Source organism: Lissotriton helveticus, chromosome 5_1 (genome assembly GCF_964261635.1).
Source record: "Lissotriton helveticus chromosome 5_1, aLisHel1.1, whole genome shotgun sequence".
Classification (NCBI taxonomy): Eukaryota; Metazoa; Chordata; class Amphibia; order Caudata; family Salamandridae; genus Lissotriton; species Lissotriton helveticus.
Window position 1 is genome coordinate 2,100,717,638 of NC_136065.1, and position 18,264 is coordinate 2,100,735,901.

The 18,264-nt window shown below is 47.3% G+C and overlaps 1 long non-coding RNA gene across 1 annotated transcript in view; it reads right to left on the reverse strand.

Moving 5' to 3' along the window:
* LOC144756354 (uncharacterized) overlaps positions 1 to 18,264 on the reverse strand; it is a 98,191-nt gene that overhangs the window by 18,406 nt on the left and 61,521 nt on the right. The gene's annotated exons all lie outside the window — the stretch shown is intronic.

Below are 18,264 nucleotides of genomic sequence, written 5' to 3' on the forward strand. Positions count from 1 at the left end.
AAACAAAGGTTGCTGAGACTGCAGCCAAAGCCCTGGGGTGTTTTCATACCTCATTTTTTTTTAAGCCCATCTTTGTGACAGGGCGGCTGCTGCCTTTAGTCGAGTTTTAGTGAGCCTCTTAAGGGAGAGCTCTCAGTACGGAGCAGCTAGGCATGGGTGGGCTGAATTCCCATAAATATTGTTACCTGCCTTGTGGTCTGTTTCCACACTTGCATTGTAGTTGTTTGCATTGTAGCTTTTAGTACACCCTCTGCACGACATGAGCCAGTTCGAGATTCACTAAGGATGGCACAGAATACATTTTCTCCCCGGCATGCTCCAGTTCTGGAGTGCATTCTGCGAACTCAGTTTTGTACCAACTTACTGTGCAGGGAGGAAATGAGCAGTTAATCTGCTTCTTTCTGCATTGGGGTGGAAAGACACAGGGATCCAGGCTGCACTTGTTCATGGCAGTAATTTCAGATTTCACCTGGCCATTTCTTTTGGCAGTATTTTTCCGTTTTTATTTATAAATACAGAAAAGGGAAAACTTAGTCCTCTAATGGACTATTTCGAAGACACTTGGGCTAGCAGACTGCATAAGTTAGGACACAGGCGCCAAGTCAAATACCAGATACCATAGTGGAATTTCTATGACAGCACCTTGGCACAGGAAGCCAAAACAAACAATACAGTTGAAGGATGGCACAATGCCTTCCAGTCCACGCTAGGTAGAACTCAATCTACATTGTACAAATTTATTGAAGCATTATAAAAAGAAGCTACCAAGAACTAAGAATAGAGCAATCTGTTAACCAAATTGACCCTAAACTTAGCAAACAAACTAAAAGAATGTACAACAGGCTGCAATTTAAAGTCAAACTCTTCATAAATACCAAAGGACTACATTACTTAGAAATGATAGCCAAAAACATATTTTAAATTAAATATCAACCTACCAAGAACCTCAAAAACTATAACAAAATCTAAATCAACAAACAAAATGCTTTTAGTTTTTTTAAAATGACAAAGTTCATCAACACTGATATAATAAAAATGTATGTATTAATTATTTAAAAATAAATATAACACTAAGCAATCAGCCAACTAAAAAACAAATTCAATACATAACATCAAATAAATAGAACACATAATTCAAACAATTCCACATACAATAATATACACATAACATAAACAACGTAATATCACATTTCTCACCCACAAAATAAGAACATATAACACTTACTGTTTTGTAGCTGCAGATCTTACTCCAACTCCAGGTCAAAAAAGTAGTAATCCACAAAAAGACAAAGAAAACCAAAGCAAAAGACCCCCCAAAAAAACGCAAAAATATAAACAATCCAATCGAAATATCTCAAAGCAATCCAAAGTCTGTAGGTTCCATTAAAAAAACCTGAAAAAGTGTTTTAAAAATAGAAACTCTATAAGAAACTTGAAAAAAGGAAATATAAGTAAAAACCATTGTTTTATAATAAACCAAAACCGATTTTCTTAGATGAAAATAAAATGTAAACTCCAAATTCCCATAGAACTCGTTTATAGACAAACACCTCTCAACCACGGTTTTCATGGCAGTGGAATTGCCCATAAAACCGTGGCAGACAGGAAACTCGGTTTATGCTTGGCGGGACTGTGGTGGTTCTGTCAAGCATATTGTGGCCTTCAAGACCGCCGTGCCAATCCTATGGAATGGCAATTCCCTGGTGGCGTTGGCGGTCTGAGGGCGGTTTGAACGCTCAACTTGTAATGGGGCGGTCCGACTGCTGGTGAGGCAGTGGCTGGACCGCCACTGCCGCGCCCACACGAATCTGGTGGTCCTCATATCACCAGACTCATAATTAGGGCCTAAACCATCAAAACATATATAACATCGCATACGTTAACATAAAACATTCATACATTAACATGACAATTTAAAAAATAAAGCTAAATAGTAAAAAGCTCTACCAAAAACATCCAATGTACCACAAACTCATAAACAACACTAAACCCAACTTTTAAACATGCATCCTAAATCCCCCTACCATCAAATCCCTTAAAATCCTTAAAAAGGGACTAGTTCAAAAAATAAGGTAGAAGTAAAAAAAAAATGCCCGCCAAATGAAACTAAAAAAAAGATGGATCTTCCGATTGAAATCTATTCGAAATATAGTAAAAAAATATATAAATGTAAAACAAAATTAAGAAATTATTAAAAATGTTATGACAATGTTGTAAAAATGTTGACAAAACTGAAACAGAGCTTTGAAGGATGAGTAAACTAACCATGCCTGGAAAAAGAAAAGCTATGTAACCACCTAAGAAATCAAGAGCCCTATCGTGAAACAGCAGTCTAAAAGAGTCTAGAATTATCCAAACCTTTTCAACAGGAAGTACTGGAGGTCCGAACTGGTGAAACTCCATTAGAAATAAGAGGTTGAAAACAGCCACTGAGGATTCGCTGTTAGGGCACAAGGCACCAAAATTAGAACTAAAACTCAATGGGAAGCATTCTTATGAAAACAATAACCACCACAACCAAAGAGGAGATACAGGAAGAAGGGCTTCAGAAAGGCAAGGATCTGAGGGGAATAGCCTCTGGAAACTCACAGAGAAACACAACCTAATCTAAAAACAGGCCACTAAAAGGATCTTAACATACCAGCTAGGCCTGGGTGAAATTTTATTTATGCTGGAGTAATTCACATATTTTATTGAATTTTGGGCTACGGTTATTACGTGAAATTCCTAAATGTATGCCATTTCACCAGTTTGCATAATTAAGCTCCAATAAATGTTTACTGGGAAATGTATCATTCATGGTAAAAATTTACTGCAAATGGATGCTAACAGAATTCAAAAGACTTATTTGTGGTGCTTTGTTTAATGCATCCTTGTGCCATAAAATTGACGTGAGGTCGCATTTCATGCTAAAATACAGTGCAAAATGACAAAGTTGCATTTTGCATGATTACACTTAATGTCACATAATTTTGCCAAAATGTCATGTCATTACCTGAAAGCAAATTATGCGAATGTTGCACACCCCTAATGCCAACCTTGAACTTCCTGGGGCCGTGATTGGTTTGGAAAACTGCTAAATGCTTAAAGGAGAAATGAAAGCCAAGGCTGTCTCTTCTTTCTTTCTTTTTTATAAAAAGGTTGAGACTCCATGTTTCATTACAGCTGACTTTTGCATCAACCACTCACAGTCAATATACTACTATTGATGTTCTACTCTTAGGCCCCCAGCACCTGAAGCCATAATAGAGCTCAGCAGACTGTAGAGCAGGGAGAAGGGCACCCGCTATGTGGGGAAGAGAGACTTAGGGCCTAATTATGAGTTTGTCGGTCCAACTGCCGCACCGCTGCGTGGTGGTCTTTGAAAAAACACTGAGCTGGGGGCCATCCGCCCGCTGTATTATGATACATGCATCCTGGACCACCGATGCGTCGACTGCGTGGTTCCCGCCTGGGCCTGGCCGTTCTGCAATGTTGGCAGTGTGTACCCCAACGCCATAAGGGACGTGGTATCCCGCTGAGCCGATTACGAAAATACAGTTGCACGGGCGGTGCCCTCCCCAACAGCGGTAGACCGCCACGCTACGCTCACAGCAAAGCACCACAACAGTGCTCATCAGATGGATTCAAAAACTACATAGCTGATGGCCATTGGCCAAGTGGAACACACCTGCAACTCACACTATAAAACACATACCTTCCCAGACCATGGTCCTTTGCATCTACCCTGCAGCACAGCAAGACAAAGCAGCAACTTTCATAAAATAAGGCTTACCTTTTTAACCCACCTCTCATTTAACACTTCCATTCACTTTTTTTTCACAAATATCCCTTAGTGTTTTTTGTTAGTCATTATCACCCACTTTAATTTCTAGTTATGATACGCACAAAAAGTCCATGTTTTTCAGAGGCTGAGTTGTCAGTCATGGTGGATTAAACCATGAGAGTAGAGCCACAGTTGCTTGGAGCCCAAGTCCAATACACTCCGCGCAGTAGGAAAACGGAAATGTGGACCAGGACTGTCGACTAAGTGAATACCATAGGTGCCACCCTACGCTGGAAATTAGGAAGAGTTTGCATGACCTGAGGGCAAAGGTTCATTCCCAGGCCTCCAAGCATCACCTGAGGCCCAGAAGACTGGCCTCCCCGCACCCCATTAAAACCATTTCTCTGGGAGAATGTTTAAGCCATCCTGCATTCTGAGGGCTTGAAAGGAATAGCCGGCGAAGTGGAGTCTGTTACGTTACACCTCACTAACTCTCACAACACTTCAATGTCCTGTATGCTCTCATATCAGCTTTTGCTTATGTGTTCTCTATCTACTTTCTTAACACGCAATACTCAAAGTATCACAGATGTTTGAGTTTCATTTTCAATGTGTATTGTTGCATATAAGATCACATGTATCAATCTCAATTACATGCCACATGTTGCAATGCTGTCTGTAACTGTATTGCTAATAAATTATCACCCAAGGACCCATGATATGTGTCAAAATGTCAAATGTATAGTCCAGCCCAACTGCATTTTGGCAACAGGTATATTACACTAACTATTTGTCAGTAATATTGCAACTGATTTTCGCTTCTCATGGAGTTACCCATTTGTCAAGTTTGGGGAACAATACATTGAAATGACTACAACTACTACGAGGCCCTGGTTCTGTAACTCTAACCAGGACGCAATTATGTTGTTTGCCCATACTCACTTGTCAGCCAATTTACAATTGATGTTCACCTCTCATGGAGTTACCCATTTGTAAAGTGTGGGGATATAGAGATAGAAATAACTACAACTACCATGAGACCCTGTTTCTGTAACCCTAAACAAGCTGCAGTAGTGTTGTTTGCCCATACTCATTTGTCAGCCATGTTACAACTCATGTTCACCTCTAACGGAGTTACCCATTTGTCAAATGTGGGGAAGTAGAGATAGAAATTACTACAACTACAGTGAGACCATGTTTCTTTAACAGATAACAAGAAGCAATAGTGCTGTTTTCTCATACCCACTAGTCAGCCATGTTACAACAGTTTTCCATTTCTCATGGAGTTACCCATTTGTCAAGTGTGGCAAAGTAGAGATTGTAATGACAACAACTACTATGAGGCCCTGTTACACTAACGCTAAACAAGATGTAATAGTGTTGTTTGTCCATACTGACTTGTCAGCCATGCTACAACTGATGTTAACTTCTCATGGAGGGTTGTATAATGGAACAAAAAGTTCCACAAGCCCGCATGCCCAATTCACGCTGTCTGAATACCGGCCTCATCTTAACCAAGCATTGCTTTACCACGCAGCCTTTACCACACATTATTGTGGCAAAGTCATGCATGGTAAAGAGGTATGAGTGGCTAAGGTCGCCCCCCCTACCACAATGCCCTAGGGTACAAACTCTCCCCTCCTCCATCTGCCCAGAGGTACAAATACCCCTACCCTCTTGCAACCCCCACGCTGTGTCCTCCCCTTGCCCTAAAGCCTAAAACCCTGTCCTTTAACCCTGACCTTTAACCTGACCCTAGCCAGCCCTGACCCATCCCTAAAAACTGCCCCGCCCTCCCCTAAGCCCTAAAAACTACCCTGACTACCCATTTCCCTCCACCTGCCCTGAGGCCTAATACGCTAACCCCTAATTAAAAAAACTACCTCAACACTCTCGCAGCCCTAAAAACTACTCCGAACTCACCAGCCCTGAAAACTACCCTGACCCCCTAGTCCTGAAAACTGCCCCTTACCCTCCAACCCTGAAAGCTACCGCTGACACCCAGCCCTAAAACCTTGCCCCACCCCAGCCCTAATAACTAGCCCCAGCCCTGAAAACTAGCCCCAATCCCCCGTCATGAAAACTGCCAAAACTACCTCTAACTCCCGAGCCCTAAAAACGACCTCTAACGCCCAGCCCTAAAAACTAGCCCGCCCTGAAAACTAGTCCCAATCCACCCAGCCATGAAAACTACCAAAACTACCTCTAACTCCCCAGCCCTAAAAACTACCTCTAACCCCCAGCCCTGAAGACTAGCCCCAATCCCCCTCAGCCCAGAAAACTATTGCAACCCCTGGCCTCAATACTACCCCAGACCAACCACCCAACCCACAACACTAACCTGACCCCCCACCTCCCAAAAGTACTCCATCCCACCCCCCAACCCCACTCACCTCACTGCAGATCTCTTCCTGCTTCCATCTGCCCATAGCTACACTACCTTCGACCCATCGACCAGCCTACAAAACAGTCCCGACCCCCCCTCAGCCCAAAAAACATTCCCGACACACCGCCTAAGCCCACAAAACAACCCGACCTCCCCAGCCTACAAAAGTACCCAGACCCACCACCCAGCCCCACTTTAAATAACCCTAACCCACCCCAGCCCACAAAGCAACCTCCAACCGCCCCAGTCTACAAAAGTACCCCGACCGATCCCCCAGCCCCACTTTAAATAACCCCAACCCATCCCGCAAAACAACCCTGACCCCCAGCCTACAAAAGTACCCCGGCCCACCCCCCAGCCCCACTTTAAATAACCCCGACCCAATCCCCAGCCCACAAAACAACCCCAATTCCCCAGGCCACCAAAGTACCCTAACCCAGCCACACTTACCTCAACGCAATCTCTTCCTGTTTCTGTCCGTCTGCAAGCCATACCGCGCATTGCCTTAGCCACACACAAGCTTGGTTAAGGCATATGCAGGGTTAAGGCATGCGTAGTAGGGCTTGATGAGTCGGAACACTCCTGTTTCAACTGTTACCCCTCATGGAGTTACCCATTTATCAAGTGTGGGGAACTAGAGATTGAAATTACTACAATAACTTTGAGGCCCTGTTTCTGTAACTCTGAACAAGATGCAATAGTGTTGTTTGTCCATACTAACTTGTCAGCCATGCTACAACTGATGTTACCTTCTCACGGAGGGGTGTATGATGGAGCAACAAGTTCCGCAACCCGCATGCCTAAGCCACGCGGTCTGAATACCGGCTGCGTCTTAATCAGGCATTGCTTTACCACGGATGCCTTTACCACAAATTTTTGTGGTAAAGCCATGCATGGTAAAGAGGTATGAGTGGCTAGGATTGTCACCCCTAGCACAACGTCCTAGGGTACATACTCCCTCCTACCCCCACCTGCCCATAGGTGCAAATACCCCTACGCCTCCCAACCCCCATGTTGTGTCCTCCCCTTGCCCTAAAGCCTAAACCCCTGTCCTTTAACCCTGTCCTCTAACCTGACCCTGGCCAGCGGTGACCCAGCCCTAAAAACTACCCACCCTCCCCTAAGCCCTAAAAACTACCCTGACTACCCATTCCCCTCCACCTGCCCTGAGGCCTAATACCCTAACCCCTAATTTAAAAAACTACCTCAACACTCCCCCAGCCCTAAAAAATACTCCAACCTCACAAGCCCTGAAATCTACTCCGAACCCCCCAGCCCTGAAAACTACCCCTGACCCTCCAGCCCTGAAAGCTACCCCTGATCCCTAGCCCTAAAACCTTGCCCCACCCCCAGCCCTAAAAACTAGCCCCAGCCCTGAAAACTAGCTCCAATCCCCACCAGCCATGAAAACTGCCAAATCTACCTCGAACTCCCCAGCCCTAAAAACTACCTCTAACCCCCAGCCCTGAAGACTAGCCCTAATTCCCCTCAGCCCAGAAACCTATTGCAACCCCCCTGGCCTCAAAACTACCCCCAGACCACCCACCCCACCCACAACACTACCCCGATCCCCCCAGCTCCCAAAAGTACCCCATCCCACCCCCCAGCCCCACTCACCTCACTGCAGATCTCTTCCTGCTTACATCTGCCCGTAGCTACACTATTCTCGACCCACCCCTGGCCTACCAAACAGTCCCAACCCACCCTCAGCCCACTAAACATTCCCAACCCACAAAACAGCCCAGACCTCCCCAGCCATCAAAAGTACCCAGACCCTGCCCTGCTTTAAATAACCCTAACCCACCCCAGCCCACAAAATAACCTCCAACCGCCACAGCCTACAAAAGTACACCGACCGACCCCACCAGCCCCACTTCAAATAACCCCAACCCAGCCTGCAAAGCACCCCCGACCCCCAGCTTACAAAAGTACCCGACCCACCCCCCAGCCCCACTCTAAATGACCCCAACCAACCCCCAGCCCACAACACAACCCACGACCCCCCAGCCTACAAAAATACCCTGATTCATCCCAGCCCTACTGTAAATTCCCCAGACCCAATCCCCAGCCCACAAAACAACCCCGACCCCCAGCCCACCAAAGTACCTTAACCCACCCCTCAGCCCCACTTACCTCAACGCAATCTCTTCCTGTTTCCGTCCGTCTGCAAGCCCTACCGCGCATTCCCTTAACCTCTCACATGCGTGGTTAAGGCATTTGCGTAGTTAAAGAATGCGTAGTAGGGCTTGATGAGTCGGACCACTCCTGGTTCAGACCAACTGTGACCTCTCATGGAGTTACCCATTTATCAAGTGTGGGGAAGTAGAGATTGAAATGACTACAATTACTTTGAGGCCCTGTTTCTGTAATTTTGAACAAGATTCAATAGTGTTGTTTGACCATTCACACTTGTCAGCCATGTTACAACACTTTTCCTCTTCTCATGGACTGAGCAATCTACATACAATGCTCTACTCAGAGACATGTCTGTCTACTTAGCTTGATGTTGTCGCTGTCTCTTCAACTGAAAATATTGATGGCATTAGTGACACCATACCAAGTGTGTACCCCAAATATACGTTAATCATGAAGGTAACTCAGCTCATTAAAAGTGGCAGGTGACCCATTGACTATGTACTGCTCACATGATGACCAATGCTAAATATACAACCAAGTTATATGTTTGCTTGTATTTTACACAACAAGGCCTTGGAATGGTCATATACACAGGTTAAGACTACACTGTGTTGGCTTAAATGTTTGGGAGATGTCATATTCATACCTTAATCCAACATGCAACATATCAAAACATCTAATGAGCTGCTTAATTCTACTACCTGTATTGAATTCTTCCAAAGTCTTGTAAACAAGTTCAATACCAAGGAAATAGATCACAATAATAATCTCTACCTATTGTGTTTATTCCTATGTCTCTACGTATTGTGACACAAATGATGTAGATGTAGATACCACACTTCCACCAATAACAATGTTCTCTATTTCTCAACAGATCGAGCTGGTACAGCATCTGGCCACATAACAGACTCCCACTCCACCCCCGGATCCAGCCCTTAGTGATGACAGCACTCCTGGAGCTGTGGGTGTGGATGGCCTTCCTGGCACAGCTGTTCAGCCTGGGCAGACAGCAACAGTGGGTGTCACTGTACCTACAACAACACCTCCGACCCCAGCTGCAACATCTTAGCCTACCCCTGCCTCCTAACCTGTGTACATAGCACAGTAACTTCCATCTTGTTCCCCCAGTCCTGGATTATGAGGTGATGATCATCATCCCAGGCACTGAGGTACCAGGAACCAGTGGGAGGGTACAGCCTGGGCCATGGACATAGGTCTGTGGGGGTAGAAGTCAGGGAAGGGTAACTGTGGGCCCGCTGAGTGAGCCCAATGGTGCCACTCACACCCAGGCCACCATTTACCAAGTCTTGGGAGCCTATCAGGACTGCCAAGGCATGATGGTCAGGTACTAATGGAAAGCCGAAGATGAAGCAGCTGCGGAGGGACATACACCAGGAGCTGGCCACCCACAACACCAACATGGGCCAGCTTATTGGGGGCTGCAGGACATCAACACCACCTTCTACAGGCCTTTTCCACCACAATCTACCCTTTTTTGAGGTCCAACTACATTGAGGCCATCAACATCTGTGGCAGCCACAGGAAGGGATGCACTGTTAGAGGAAAACATGTCTGGAGACACCCCTGTCTTAGCAGCAGGGGATCTCCCCTACTTCAAAGGAGGGGACGTCCATCCAAAAATCAATGAGGTGTAGATGGCAAGACCGCACCACCTCCAGCAAGAAACTTAGAGCCTAATGTCCTACAATGTGTGCAACACATTCACTTTGTGGACTATTGATGGACACGTCTCCATTTCTGATGGGAGTAGTAGTTTCAATTTTGGACTTCAGACAATTTGGCATCTACAACTATGGTTTCATTCACCATGACTGACTTCTTCGCTTTTGGTTTTCCATGTTTGGTTTTGCACTTTGTTTTTTTTCTCCTTGTTCACTGCAATAAATACATGAATCATAAACTCATTGACTCCTGTAGCATCTCTCTCATCTAGCAATGTATATATACTCCCATGTGAGCTTTACAATGCTAAAACAAGCTACTTGTATAACAATGGATATGTTGAATGTAAACAATGTTTAACTAAGGATCACAACAATGTCACACCACCACATACATACAAATGTCTGGTGTTGTAACATCTTTATTCCATTGTTCCAATCATATGTTGATATACATGACTCAAATATTCTGTGTCAGTGATCACAGATTCAGTTGCAGACCTTAACCGCATGGAAAGAGGGGACACATCAGATGATTTACTATATAATAAACATCATAAAAATTGGGTTATATCATCAGCTGGAGCCATATCGCCTACCTCATAAAAGGAATACCACATAATTTAAACCAATAAACAGACACATGTCAGTACAACAGTTTCGGGTTCCAGGGTCATTCCAATCTGGCGTTGCTGCATCAGGAGGAATGTCACAAACAAATGTCAGTGATGTGTCAAGCACTTTGGCCTACATCAACAGCTACACACAGTTCATACACAATGAGTATTTAGCCAATGTAAAGGCAGAATAGCATGATTTTGGCCCAACACAACATTGGGTTGCAGCAATTGATGGGACACATTTTTCATTAGGACCACCACACCACAAGGAACAAGTCCAATGGAACCCTCCTAACTTCCATCCTATCGCTATGCAAACTGTCATGCTACAGTTTTTGTACACGCAAAGTCTGTGACAGACATTCCCATGTATGTCTACTTTGTATGTACAAACAGAATTATTTACTTGCTAATGTCACAACTCTGAAATGTCCAAATGAAGATGCCATGGTGAAGTTACCTAAAACAGACCAAAACAAAGAGATTAGCAATGAAACCATACATATGACACAATTCACATAGTCAACCTCTATAATTACAGTCCATAACAACATTCAAAGCTAAACAAAGCAACACTAACAAAAGTGAGCTTGTGTCATAACCTTCCTCAACAGACACCTTTCACCAGATGTTGCCAGACCTTAATCTTGCTAGTATTTCCCATAAACATCCTTCTCACCTCACCACAACAAGAGTTGCTTTAATAGTCAAAGGGCCTTATTCCGAGTTTGGTGGTCTTCGTCTGGGACCACCACAGCAGCGGTCTAAAGAAGACCGCCAAGCTTGTGGTGCACCCACCTGCTGTATTCCAATTTGAATCCAGCGTAAGCAGTCAGTGAGGTGGTGGTGTCACTGTGGTGGTATGTTAGGCTCGAAGTTGAGCCTAACAAGCAGACCGCCACCGTGAAAGTGCCTACTGCACGTCCCTGCTTGGTGAGGCATGCACAATGTTTTGCATGCCACACCATGCACTAATGAAGGTGCAATTACAGGGGGCACAACATGCGCTTTTCAACCTGTCATGAAATGGATGATTGAAAAGCAGGTCGTTAAATGTTCAGCGATGCAGGCATTGACACCGCGAGCATTTACTGCCCTTTCCACACTGCCATTGCTGGGGGATCCTGGATCCCGGCAGAGGTGGCGATCTTGTGGCGCCACCACTGTAATACGGCATGTGCACCTACCTTGGTGGTCAGACCGCCACTGCAAGTGCAGTGATCCCAGGACTGCAGTACTTGTTATAAGGCCCAAGGTCATAATAACTCACAACCTACTTACACTAATGAGAAGTTATTGATGAGTTCTTGATGCAACTCAGGTTCTTCCTCTTCACCACTATCATCATTTGGCATTTAAGGATCCTCATCCGGTGGGTCATCATGGTCTTCATCCTCTGCGATATAAGGGATGTTCCTTCACAGGGCAATGTTGTGGAACATGCAGCAGGCCATGATGATATGACACACCTTCCTGGGTGAGTCAAAGAGGGCTCCCCCAGTCTTGTCCAGACATCTGAATCTGGCCTTTTGGGAGCCCAAAATCCAGCTCCACTGGCCGCCGTGTTTTTCCATGGGCCTCATTGAAGCAGACTTCCCCTAGCATAGTTTGATTCCTCAGCGGTGCTAGCACCCATGGACGTTTGGGACACGCTGAGTCTTCTAGATGGAAGACCAACTGAACTTTAACAATAAGTCACAAACTTTCTGTTTATAATACATGACATTACCCACACAAAGTTAGGACAGATCAAATTTACCAACAAGATAGGCCCTCTCTGGTAGTAGTTTTGACATCAGCTGGGGTATGGTGCTGTTCCACAGTATGAAGGAATCAAGAGCTGAACCTGGGAACCAGGCACAGATGTTTGTGATGTACAAATCCGGTAAGCAGACAATTTGCATGATGATTGAATGAAAGTGCTTCCTGTTAAAGTAAACTTGTTCCCTGGCTTGCAGTAGTGCTAAGGCAATATGGGTGCCATCAATGGCTCCAACCACATGTAGGATCCGAGCAAATCCAAAGAAATTTCTCTTCACAGTGGCTAAACCCTCATGTCTGGGGAACTGGATGTAGCTGTCCATGTGTCCAGAGGCGTAACAAAACTTGAGGTGGCCCCACTGCAAAGTCCATGAAGGGGGCCCCCAACACGCTCCCAGTCAGTCAGGAGCTATCAGGTCAGGGACCAGCCGTACTGCAGGGGTTGTGGGGGCTATTGTCACGCCACTGTTACCAACACAACTGTTCTAAGTAACCCTGGACGGTGGAGTTATTAGTTGGGCTTAGTCTCCTGGCAGTCTATCATAGGTAGTGGTCTATCCACTATAAGGGTCCCTGCCTCAGGACGCCGGGGAGGTTTGACCTATTTTAGGTGGGTTTCCTGATGCAAACTTCTGTCAGGATATGCAACATCAGGCCCACTCATCATTCAAATTTGCCAAAAGTGCATCCACTGCTCCTTCCCTTTCACACCTCCTTCCTTCCTCTTGCTTCCTATCTCTTTCTTTCCATTATTTCTGACCGTCCTATCTTTTGGCCATTCTTTTCTCAGCATTTTTCTTTCTATTCTTTGTCACTTTTATCTCCTACTTTTTCCCCTCCAATCCCATCAATATCTTCCCATTATGCTTTTCCTATCCCCTGTGCAGTACTTTTCTCCCTTTCTCTGCTCTTCTTTTATTCTATCTCCTTTGTATTTCCTTCATCGCAGGATTACTTTTAAAATCCTATGTCTGACCCATGAAGCCTTCTATGATGCCGGCGCAGAAAACATCAAGTCGCTTGTCCAGCATTATGCCCCCAGTAGACCCCTCCGATCCGCTCACAAAAATCTACTCGTGGTCCCTAGGTGGTAGAGGGCCAGATGGGGGGGTAGAGCCTTCTCCACGGTCGCACCCAAACTGTGGAACTCTCTCCCTCTAGAGAACTCTGGACAGGCCTCTCTCCTTTTATTTCGTAAGGCCTTAAAAACCTGGCTTTTTCCTTGACATTCCTTTTTTAGCTCTATTCTTTCTGTGTTCTGTTCCTTTCTCCGCACCAGCGCCTTGCTGCCCTTGGGCTAAGTCTGCGCTTAACAAGATTACATTCATTCAGGATGCTTGTTTCCAGTCCAGGAAAGACATGGCTTGGCAGTTCGGGCTGGACTGTTCCCATGAGGCACAGGGTCAGACTGATTTGCATATGGCCATGTCTGAACTGGGGTGAGCTAAAGAATGATGATGGATTAAACCCAGATTAGTTGACTGGTGGTGAGTGTTTGATTTGCTCAAACGCTCCATCAATCATCCCCTTTGGTAGCACATCAATAAGAAGTACTATTTACAAGTAGAATGCACCGAATTAAAATGTTTTAAGAAAAAGCCAAGACCTCATTATATCAAGCAGAATAAACATGCCACCAGTTACCTATGTATTTTATAAACAAAGATATTCTAATTGTACCAAGATTGAAGAAAAGTACATTGTTGATTTGTGTAATGGTAAATGTGAGACTTAAATGTCAAATCATCAATGTATTAAGAGTTATGAGCTTGGAAAGTTTAATCCCTGAACACAGAGTTGGATTTGGATTATGGAATATGCAGAAGTGGCCCATGAGCTTTCATGAATGAACCTATATTCGGCTCACCAGTCTGAGAAGGTAGCACGGTTGGGGGATACAGCAGTGGCTGATCAAATCAGTGTGAGCTATTTACACTTTACAAGAGCACTTCAAACGCTGTACTCGCAATCCAGCACATCGCACATGCACTGAACACTGACAACCATCTCATGTACAGGGAATAGTTTTCTTCTCTCCCTTCGGTGTTTCCTTTATCTAATTTTCTTCATCTTTGTCACCTTTACCCATTGTTTCAGCGGATTTCTCCTTCCGCATTATTTCTCTCTCTTTTGCAAAGTCGTAATACTTTTCAAAAGCCTTCTCCCCTTTCCCTTTGTTGTCTTTCACTGGCTCTGTCTTTTACTTTTTCACTCTATTTGTGGGTTCCCGGTCTCTTCCACTCATTTTCCTATTTAAGATCTTTTTAACCTATATATAGGGAGCTCGTTCTTTCTTTCAACACTTTTTATCACCCTTTCTGCCTCCCAGGGGCCCGTTCTATTGCGCTCTGAGGCCCTGCTTCATCAAGCTTATAGCAGCTTTTCTTCGCCCATCTCTCGATCTATTTGAAGGGATTTCTTCCTCTCCTAAGTTGTCTAACATTACCTTTCTCTATTTGCTCCTCCATCCCTCCCTCCCTCTCTTTATCTATCCCCTGACACCGGTCCACACAGAGGAATCTATCATCTCTTGCTTCTTTAATTTATTATGCACAACATACATTGATCATTTCAACTGAAAGAAAACATATTGTTTATCAGTGATCCTTACAAAACTCAAAATAAATATGTTCTCTCTCGTGGCTTAGCTGCCTCTCTTCCTCATTCTCTCCCTCATTCTCAATGGGGCCTCGTTTGCTCTTGTGGGTCTCTTTCATTCTTTATGTGGGCCTCTGGGTTTCTCCAATCAATCAATCAAGAAATTTGTATAGCGCGCTACTCACCCGGAGGGTCTCAAGGCGCTTGGGGAGGGGGGGTCCGCTACTGCTCGAACAGCCAGGTCTTGAGTTGCTTCCTGAAGGAGAGGTGGTCTTGGGTCAGACAGAGGTGGATGGGGAGAGAGTTCCAAGTCTTGGCTGCCCGGTAGGAGAAGGATCTTCGGATGCGTGAAACGGCGGCGAGGGCGTGGCTGGTCGATCGTAGCTGGCGGGTGGGAGTGTAGAAGGTCAGGCGGTTGTTGAGGTATCTGGGTCCCAGGTCGTGGAGGGCCTTGTGTGCGTGGGCGAGGAGTCTGAACGTGATTCTCTTGCTGACGGGGAGCCAATGCAAATCTCTCAGGTGTCCGGAGATGTGGCTGTGTCGGGGGATCTCCAGGATGAGTCAAGCGGAGGCGTTCTGGATGCGTTGGAGTCTTTTCTGTAGTTTGGATGTGGTTCCGGCATAGAGGGTGTTTCCGTAGTCCAGTCGGCTGGTGACGAGTGCCTGGGTGACCGTCTTCCTGGTTTCGGAGGGGATCTATCGGAAGATCTTTCGGAGCATACGTAGGATGTTGAAGCATGACAATGAGACGGCGTTGACTAGTCTGGTCATCGAGAGGGAGGAGTCCAGGATGAAGCCCAGGTTGCGTGCGTGGTCCGTTGGTATGGGTGCGCTGCCCAGGGCAGGGGGCCACCAGGAGTCGTCCCAGGCCGAGGGTGATGATCCCAGGATGAGGACTTCCGTCTTGTCTGAATTCAGTTTCAGGCGGCTGTTCATCATCCACTCGGCTACGTCTTTCATCCCTTCGTGTAGGTTGGCTCTGGCGGTGGCGGGGTCGTTGGTGAGGGAGAGGATCAGCTGGGTGTCGTTGGCGTAGGAGATGATGTTGAGGTTGTGTTGGCGTGCGATGGCCGCGAGGGGGCTCATGTAGATGTTGAAGAGGGTGGAGCTGAGAGATGATCCTTGTGGTACACCGCAGATGACTTTGGTGGCCTCGGATCTGAACGGGGAAGGCGGACTCTCTGGGTTCTTCCGGCGAGGAAGGAGATGATCCACTTGAGTGCCTTCTCTTGGATTCCGATGTTGTTGAGGCGCTGCACTAGGGTGCGGTGGCAGACAGTGTCGAACGCTGCGGAGAGGTCCAGGAGGATGAGGGCCGCTGTTTCCCCGTTGTCGAGCAGGGCTCGGATGTCGTCAGTGGCTGCGATGAGGGCAGTCTCGGTGCTGTGGTTGGCTCGGAAGCCGGACTGCGAGTGGTCGAGGGATCCGTTCGTCTCGAGGAAGGCGGCAAGCTGTCTGTTGACGGTCTTCTCGATGACTTTGGGGGGAAAAGGGAGGAGCGAGATGGGGCGGTAGTTCTTGAGGTCGGTGGGGTCCGCTGATGGTTTCTTCAGGAGGGCGCTGAGTTCAGCATGCTTCCAGCTCTCCGGGAAGGTGGCGGTGTTGAAGGAGCAGTTGATGATGTCCCGGAGTTGGAGTGCGATGACGGAGTCGGCCTGTGAAGACGTGGTGGGGGCATGGGTCGGTTGGAGATCCGGAGTGGATGCTGTTCATCGTGCGGATGGTGTCTTCGGTGCTGACCGGGGTCCTGGTGCGGAGGGTGGTGGTGGGGGGGGTGGGTTCGGTGGTTGGGTGCGTGGTTGTTGCTCCGAAGCTGTTGTGTATGTCTGCGATTTTGCTGTGGAAGAACGAGGCGAGTGAGTCGCAGAGGTCTTGTGAGGGAGTGATGTTGTTTTTTCCGGTGCTGGGGTTGGAGAGCTCTTTGACGATGCTGAAGAGTTCCTTGCTGTTGTGGGCGTTGTTGTCTAGTCGGTCCTTGAATGCTGTCTTCTTGGTGGTGTGGATCAGCTGGTGGTGTTTGCGGGTGGCGTGCTTGAGGGCGGTCATGTTGTCTGTAGTCGGGTCTTTGCGCCAAGCTTTCTCGAGGGTGCGGCAGTTCTTCTTGAAGTTCTTGAGTTCGTCGGTGAACCAAGAGGCTTTCTGGCTGCCGGGTCTGCTGGGAGGGGTCTTCAGTGGTGCGAGGTCGTCGGCGCAATTGGCGATCCACTGTGTGAAGTTGTTGGCTGCTTGGCAGGGGTCCTTTGAGCTGGTGGGAGGTTTCTGGCTCAGGGATGTGGTGAGCTGGTCGGTAGTGATCTTGTTCCAGCTTCTGCGGGGAATCTGTTGTGGGTGGTGGTGGGTCGTGGTCCTTCTGAAGCTGAAGTGGACGCAGCTGTGGTCTGTCCAGTGTAGTCCGGAGGAGTGGCTGAAGGAGATGTACTTGCTGGAGGAGAAGACAGGGTCAAGCGTGTGTCCGGCGTAGTGGGTGGGGGTGTTCACCAGTTGCTTAAGTCCGAGGTTGGCGAGGTTGTCCAGCAGGGTGCTGGTGTTGCTGTCATTGTTGTTCTCCAGGTGGAAGTTGAGGTCCCCTAGGAGGATGTAGTCAGCGGAGGGGAGGGCGTGCGGGCTGATGAAGTCTGTGATGTCTTCGCTGAATTGTGTGCGTGGTCACGGGGGTCTGTAGATGAGGGTGCCTCTGAGGGTCGTCTTGGGGTCGGTGTGTATCTGGAAGTGCAGGTGTTCGGCGGTTGCCAGGGTGTCGTCGGAGTTGGTCGTGATGCGGATGGTGTTCTTGTGTACGATGGCGATGCCTCCTCCAGTCTGGTTGGCGCGGTCCCTCCGGGTGATCTTGTATCCGTCCGGGATGGCGATGGCGATGTCGGGCGCTGAGGAGGCGTTCATCCAGGTTTCTGTGAGGAAGGCGACGTCTGGAGATGTTGAGTCGAGGAGGTTCCAGAGCTCGATGGCGTGTCTGTGGACGGAGCGGGTGTTGAGCAGGATGCACTTGAGGTGGTTGCTGATGGGGGTCGGCTTGGCGGGTGCAGTGCAGGTCCGGAGGCAGGTGAACTTGCAGGCTTGGCAGGTGAAGGGTCCGTGGGTGTGTCTCGGGGTGGCTCGGTAGCAGCCGGGGGTCCGGCCGGTGTTGAGTGCATTGAGGGTGGCGTCGTCGTAAGTCCGGCGGGTGGGTTGGCATCTGCGGGGACCAGGGGTTCTGGCGCTGGGCGTGGTCCAGGCGCGGACGGGCGCAGACGGGCTTGCCTTTGGCGCGCCTTCGGCGCACAATCGGCGCGCCAGCTGCACGTGACCGCGGGCTCCATATGAGGCGAAGTGGGAGGG